The 6,941-nt window shown below is 43.8% G+C and overlaps 1 long non-coding RNA gene across 1 annotated transcript; it reads left to right on the forward strand.

The window, feature by feature from the left end:
- The first annotated feature begins 1,110 nt into the window (after nucleotides 1–1,110).
- LOC131676381 (uncharacterized) lies at nucleotides 1,111–6,713 on the forward strand. Its single transcript, XR_009303169.1, has 3 exons — nucleotides 1,111–1,436; nucleotides 1,529–1,639; nucleotides 6,560–6,713. It is a non-coding gene; the product is annotated as an uncharacterized LOC131676381 (long non-coding RNA).
- The last annotated feature ends 228 nt before the right edge of the window (nucleotides 6,714–6,941 follow it).

Here is a 6,941-nt window from a genome sequence, read left to right on the forward strand (position 1 = left end):
TCTCACTCTTTCCGTTTCATTTTCCGCGTCAATCTACTGCATTTTTCACCCAAACTCTGCGTTCTAATCCACATATCTTCTTTACCGACCGCCCACTTTAAATTCACCGTTGCTCCTACACTAATTGATTATAATTTATCCCTACGGTTCACACATCTTTAAGAAAACTAAGTTGTGTTACGGTAACACTCCCCCTCTGGTCAGCGAAAAAAATGAATGATACATAATTCGTTTTTTTTATACACAAATACCTTATATTGAAATAACAAGAAAAATAAACGATTGATAAACACACATAGAAGAATAGGTGGCCACCATAATATACCAAAAACACTTACACTAATATAAATAAACGTTTGGCTATTCTTACATCGATCATCGGGTGCATTCCTAGTCTTATTTACTACGGTCAAAATTCTCGATCAGCTTAGGCACCAGAGACAGTGCTAAATTGTATTGAGTAGCGCAGACGGATTACGCAACAACGATTATGTAGGGTGATGAGCCTATTTTCACCATACTAAGGAAGGTGCCTCACTAATTCGATAATTTCTTGCCTTATAATCAATAGAATGCGTAAAAATTGACATCAACCGCTTTGCTTCGTTGTTAAGAACCAATATAATAACACAAATGCGTTGAAAACAGTAAAATTCTCGTGTTTGAGCACAATGAAAACTCGAATCGAGTGCCCCTATTGTTGCGCTACCATTTGACTCAATGCGTTGAACAAAGATGGCAGACACTGCTCTAACCAACGGCTTCAAATGGGTAGGGTGATAATAGAAACATGGCGCAAATAGGCTCATCACCCTATATGCCTTCTACACCACATTTGTTAATCTTTTCACGGAAAGGGTACGAAACCGACGCGCCGCGAGTAATTTGGATTCATATTACGACGTCTAAGGTTCACGTAAGACTAAGGATGAAAGCCAGATTCGTATCTTACAACACGTCGGGTGAAATCGTCACGATGATCGATCGAACGAGACAAGGATCACAGATTAGGTGATAAGAGCTCTCGCTTCGAACCTCGTAGGATTATAATAGGGGTTTGAATACTTTTACATGTCACTGTTAATTAAATAAATTTCCCATGGGATCGGGTTTTCGTGCAGTTAGCCAAGGGCAATACTAATTTCACTTACACAGCTTTGTATAAGTTGAAATCTTATCCGGATATCAGTAGTCGTTTAACTCTGAACCTATGAAGGTCAGAATCCGCGCGTGATTTCGAGAGGATTTCCAGGGCCATGATTCGCAGACGTCTCCGCGATTTGGAGCTAGGATATTCAATACAACGTTCATCTCCACGTATAGACCAGCTTTACCGCCATGAATGATCTCCCAGTCACCGTTCTGGATAGGGAATTAGATGCTACTTTTGGCTAAGTTGTGGCCTTTTATCACCAAGGAGTGTTGAAGGTCATGAGGTAATTATCACTATTGTTGGTCGAAAACATGAACAATAGCAATCTGCTATACGATGATCTTCTCTTGTTCTATATTGTTAGTTTCATTTTAGGTTTGGTCTACCCGGTTTTCAGCAAATTTGCTGGCCAGACACCAATATTGCGGCCATTAGAATCAGTTAGTTCGTACGAAGATGACCCGTGCTTGGCCACAACAGTGCAAGGTAAATATTGAGCTCCGAGTTTGGCGTTATAGAACTCACTTGCGTTTGACTGCTTCGTATTTCTTTTATAAACTGTTTCGCCTATCTTGAAAGGTTCAGCTGGTTTGCGGGCTCTTAAGTTGTAGGTTTTTGCACATGCAGTGTGTGCCTTTTGGAGGTTATTTTTAACAATGAAATATAACAGAGGAGAATCTTCGCGAATTCGCGTTAGCCGGGTTTCTAGTGAGGTTTCCTCTTCGTCAACTAACCGTGAGTGATCGGTTCCCTTCAAGATGACCTCTTCACCTTTCGCCACCCGGAACGGGCTGTAACCAGAGGAAGTGTGTATAGTGGAATTGATTATAAGTTCGATCTCAGACAGGCGCGTATCCCACTCGCGCTGATTTCCTCTCGCATACGATCGGATAGCCGTGTTTATAGCGCGATTTACTCGTTCGACTGGGTTTGCTTGCGAATGGTACCGCGAGGTTAGCCAATGTTTAATTTCAAAGCGGTCCAGCAGATTTTTAAAATCTATGGACGTGAAGGTAGTGGCGTTATCCGATAGAATAATCGCGGGGACGGAGTTCCGGAAAAACCAATGATCGGTTAGTTCGACACACAAAGTTTTTGACGATATTTGGGGAAATGCGCGCAAGTGCACCCATTTGCTGAACAGGTCCATTGTAACCAGGATGAATTGTTTCCCCGCCTTCGAACGCGGTAGGGGACCCATATAGTCTATCGCGATGATTTGCCAAGGACGGGACGGGGAACGTATCTCACCCATTAGAGGTACCGTGGATGTATTGGGAGGTTTGATTTCTTTGCAATCGTTACATTTCTTAATATGGGCCCTGATGTCTCTTACCATGTTGGGCCAATAATATTGCTGACGTACTTTGGCTAGCGTTTTATCAACGCCAATGTGCATGCTATTGTTGTGGTTCGCTATAATAATGTCCTTTCTCGATTCCGGGCTCGGAACAATCTTCCAGTCGAAGCGGTGATCTGCGAGGTCGTCATTGAAGACATACTTTTGCAACAATTTACCCTGGAGTCGGAAATCAGGGTAATCAACCGGAGAATCTTGTACTGACTGCAATAAATCATTATACCAGACCGATTCCGAGTTGGCCGATATCGCCATTACACTTCGCGATAGAGCATCGGGTACGATGTTGTCCCTTCCCCGACGGTGGACGATCGTCATGTTATATTGCTGTAACGATAAACTCCATCGACTAAGGCGAGAGGAAGTTTTCCACTTTGACCTCATGATAAAGGTTAAAGCGGATGAGTCGGTCACTAGCACAAAGTGGCTACCCTCCACGTACCCGCGAAAATGTTCGATCGATTGCAATGCTGCCAGTCCTTCTTTTTCTGTCGCGTGGTATGATCGCTCTGGCGTGGTTAGCTTTCTTGAAAAGTATTCAATGACTCGTTCCTCCCCCTCAATCTTCTGGGTTAGCACACCAGCAATGGCGTAGTCGCTTGCGTCAGTATGTATAATAAACTCACGGTCAAAGTCAGGGCTGGACAATATTGGAGCTGTTATCAGTCTTTCTTTTATTGTTTGAAACGCTTCCTCCGCCTCTACAGTCCATTTCAATGATTTAGACTTCGATTTGAGAAGTTCAGAAAGGGCTGCGGTAGTCTTACTGTAATCCGCGATAAAACGTCGGTAGTAGTTCGACATACCGAGAAAGCGGCGGAGTTTGGTTATAGAGTTAGGACGGTCGTACTCTACGATGGGCCTTACCTTCTCGGGATTAATTCTTAATCCCTGCGAGGAAAGGATGTATCCTAGAAAGGGTATTTCGTTCAAGCAAAAATGGGACTTTTCTAATTTAATCGATAAGTTCGCTTCGCGGAGGCGCGTCGCGACTTCATCGAGCAAACGTATGTGCTCCTCAAATGTCTCCGTTACGATGACGATATCGTCTAAGTAAACGAAGACATTTGGTTCTAGTGCTCCGTGCCCCAAGACGCGGTTCATCAAACGGGCTAGCGTCGCCGGGCTATTAATTAAGCCAAAAGGAAGTCGCGTGAATTGGTACATGCCCTTCCCATGTACGCTAAAAGAACAGTACTTTCTTGACTCCTTCGCCAGTGGAATTTGAAGAAAGGCCTCCGACAGGTCAATCGTCGAAAGAAACCGAGCTCGGGGCAGCCGCCCGAGGATTCGTCCTGGATGAGGCAGGGGGTACGCGTCACGTATCGTTCTCTCGTTCAATTTACGAGCATCTAGGCATAGCCGTATCGCCCCAGACGTTTTCCGAATCGGGACAATGTTGAGCGACCAGTCCGAGTTTGATTCTTCAATTATTCCCCGGTCCAGCAGTCTGTCCAGTTCAGTGAACAATCCTTCCTGAATTTTTGGGGAAATTGGGTACGGATACTGTCGTATCGGCTTAGCAGTTTTAAATGCACCGTCGAGAATAATTTGGTGCTCACAAAGCGGTGTGGTATCTAACCGATCTGCCCGAGCACATTTGAAGTTAGTTTTTATTCGGTTCAAGATTTTTATTTGCTCCTCAGATAAAACTGGTCCAATCGAATCTGGTATAGTATTTAAGCTTCTTGAAATGGAACAGATAGAAGCAATTGACGGGTACACTCCAAAGGCATTCCAGAAGTCCATGCCACATATACATTCCTTTGTGAGACTAGGCGCCACTAAGGTGGGAATCACTCTCGTTTTGCCGTGGAATGTATATGGGATGAGAACCTCTCCAAGGATTTCCATTGGCGATCCGTCTGCTGTCTGCAGCTCTACCAGTTCCGACGGATTTCGAATGGTTACTCGGTGCAACTGACGGTAAATTTTGGAATTTATGAACGACAAATTACTTCCACAATCTAATAAGGCATTAACTCGTATATCAAAAATTTTAATCTGAACATAAGGTCTGTCATCCAGCGTATTATGAAAGGTAATTTTGTGAATTTGGGCTGGAGAGGGTGGTTGGTAATCTTCTTCGTTCAATGCTAATTCGTAAAATTGACTGACCTCAGACCACCATAAAGGGGACCACTCCTCCTCCCGCGCTATAGGAAGCACCTGCGCCTTTAGGCCTTCCTGATCGAGTTTTTTAAGCAATAAGGGCAGTTTTCGTTCGTGAAGCCTTTGAAGGCGCACACGCTACAAAAAACTCTTCTCGGAATTGGGCAGTCCTTGAGTTTATGGTTCTCCCCACAGTTGAAACACTCGTCGTTAGAAGGGGGAACGTACTTTGAGACCAGTCTCAACAAAGGACTTTGTTGGCTAGGACCTGATTCTGGAGATTGCATATTCCTTCTATCTGTTTTATTATTAGTAGATGCATGCTTGTGGTCTGTTTGTGGGGGGTACTTTTGGTATTCTCCCTTCTGACCCTTCCACATTTTGTTCCCTTTTAATGTTTGGGCATTATTGTCATCCGAACGGTTTTTGTTAAAGAAAGTTCGGGCAGAATGACCGGAATTATTACCTGAGTTGATAGCACAGGTCTCGCGTTTGCCCATCTCAAATACTTTTGTAAAAGCTGAAAAGTCGGTGGCGTCTAAATCCTTCCCGATGGCTATCAATTCCCTCAGAGTTCGTACGTTCTTACCAACGAGAGCTTTCTTGCCATCATATCGTAAGTTCATCTTCAACACTTCAACCTTTTCTGCATCAGCCATGCCATGATTCATAGCTGAGAACAGTTTTTCCATCTGCAAATAGTATTGCTGGAACGACTCGCCTTTCTGTTGCCGGGTTTGATAAATTTTGGTACGAAGAACAGAGTCTAGGTCTGGATGCCTAAACTCGCTTTTAAGCTCTTGTACCAAATGTGCCCATCCGAGAAGGGAACTTTGATTACGCTGAGACGTATACCAACTTCGCGCCGCTCCCTCGAACAAGTGAACCGCCGAATCGAAGAGATCGGACTCGTTGACATGTTCTGAACTTGCTAGCTGTTGGACGTGATTGAGGAACTCATTGAGGGCCAACCCTTGATCATTTCCCGAGTACTTCTTAATTTTCCACTGTGAAACTGGAATCATTTTTCGTTGCGAAATTTCTTGGGAAATCTGCGAAGGGTGCCTAAAATTACCGTATGCACGGGGAGTTGCTTGTTGATGCACATAACCATGATCAAATGGACTAAATTGTATTTCATCAATTCTACGATTGAACGAATGATTTTGATTATTGGTGCCAGAAAAAGGATTTGGGTTGCTGGCTGGGATAAAATGTGAAGTCGCTGTAGTGGCGGGTGCTGGATATGGTATACCCCTACTAATGGCAGTAGTGGTTATGGTTGAAGATCGAGACACCTTCCGGAAATCATAGCTAGGGGGTACTGGGTTATTATTTGATTGGAAATCGTCCCGAAACAGAAAAGGATTTGTTTCATTCAGACTCTGTACGGTCTTCGTAGGTTGTGGCTGAGTTAATTGTTCTTTCAAATCGGTAATTTGTATAGCCATTGATTGAATGAGTGAATTGATATTGGTCATAACTTGGTGAAAATCCTCTTTTGTAATAAAGCCAGTTTCTGGGTGAGTTTTAGGAATTGTCCCTGTGCAGGTTGTGACTGTCGACGTTACGATAGGAGGTGTGTCTGTGGTTCCTGCGGCTTCATCTAACAAATCTTCTTCGTCAGACCCTTGTTCATCTGATTCGGAAGACCAATTTTCATCGTCCCAAAAATGCTCTGAGAACAGTCCAATCACTTTGTTAAACTCACATTTAGCTTTCTTTTGTACCTCTCCTACTGAATGGTTTTTAATTAGAACTAATCTATGACCCAAATGTAACAACCTTGCCCTACAGAAAAAAGCTTCATCTTTTGGCGATGCGGATATAATGCGATCAAGTTCATTGTATAGCAGTCGGCAGATACTAAGATCCACCTCCGGGTCTTGATTATAGTGAATAATAAACTCATGACCTTCCCGCTCGTTTTTCAGGATTCCGTTCAACCGACGACGGCGCCTACACCGAGATTCGTCATCGCTAATACACACGTTTCGGAGTGCTAATTCGTAATCAAGTTCGCCCGCGGTAAGATGATCAACCCGCAGGTTGTGATAGAGTGTCCCGAAATCTGTACCCGAGACTGAACGTGACGGAGGCATTGTAGATGGTTGATACGATCGCGGAGAAGGAATAAATGTGGTTTAGATGGCACTTATTAATCTGTAAGAAAACGATCCGAACATCAAACGTCTCTCTACTCAAAGCACTTCAAGACTGTTCGAGGTTAACTACACTTCATCGAAAATGACTTATAAGCTTTTGATGCCCCACTGACCGCTCAGAATTTACCACGTGGTTCTACTACCGCGGCGG

This window comes from Topomyia yanbarensis, chromosome 1 (genome assembly GCF_030247195.1).
Source record: "Topomyia yanbarensis strain Yona2022 chromosome 1, ASM3024719v1, whole genome shotgun sequence".
NCBI classification, from domain to species: Eukaryota; Metazoa; Arthropoda; class Insecta; order Diptera; family Culicidae; genus Topomyia; species Topomyia yanbarensis.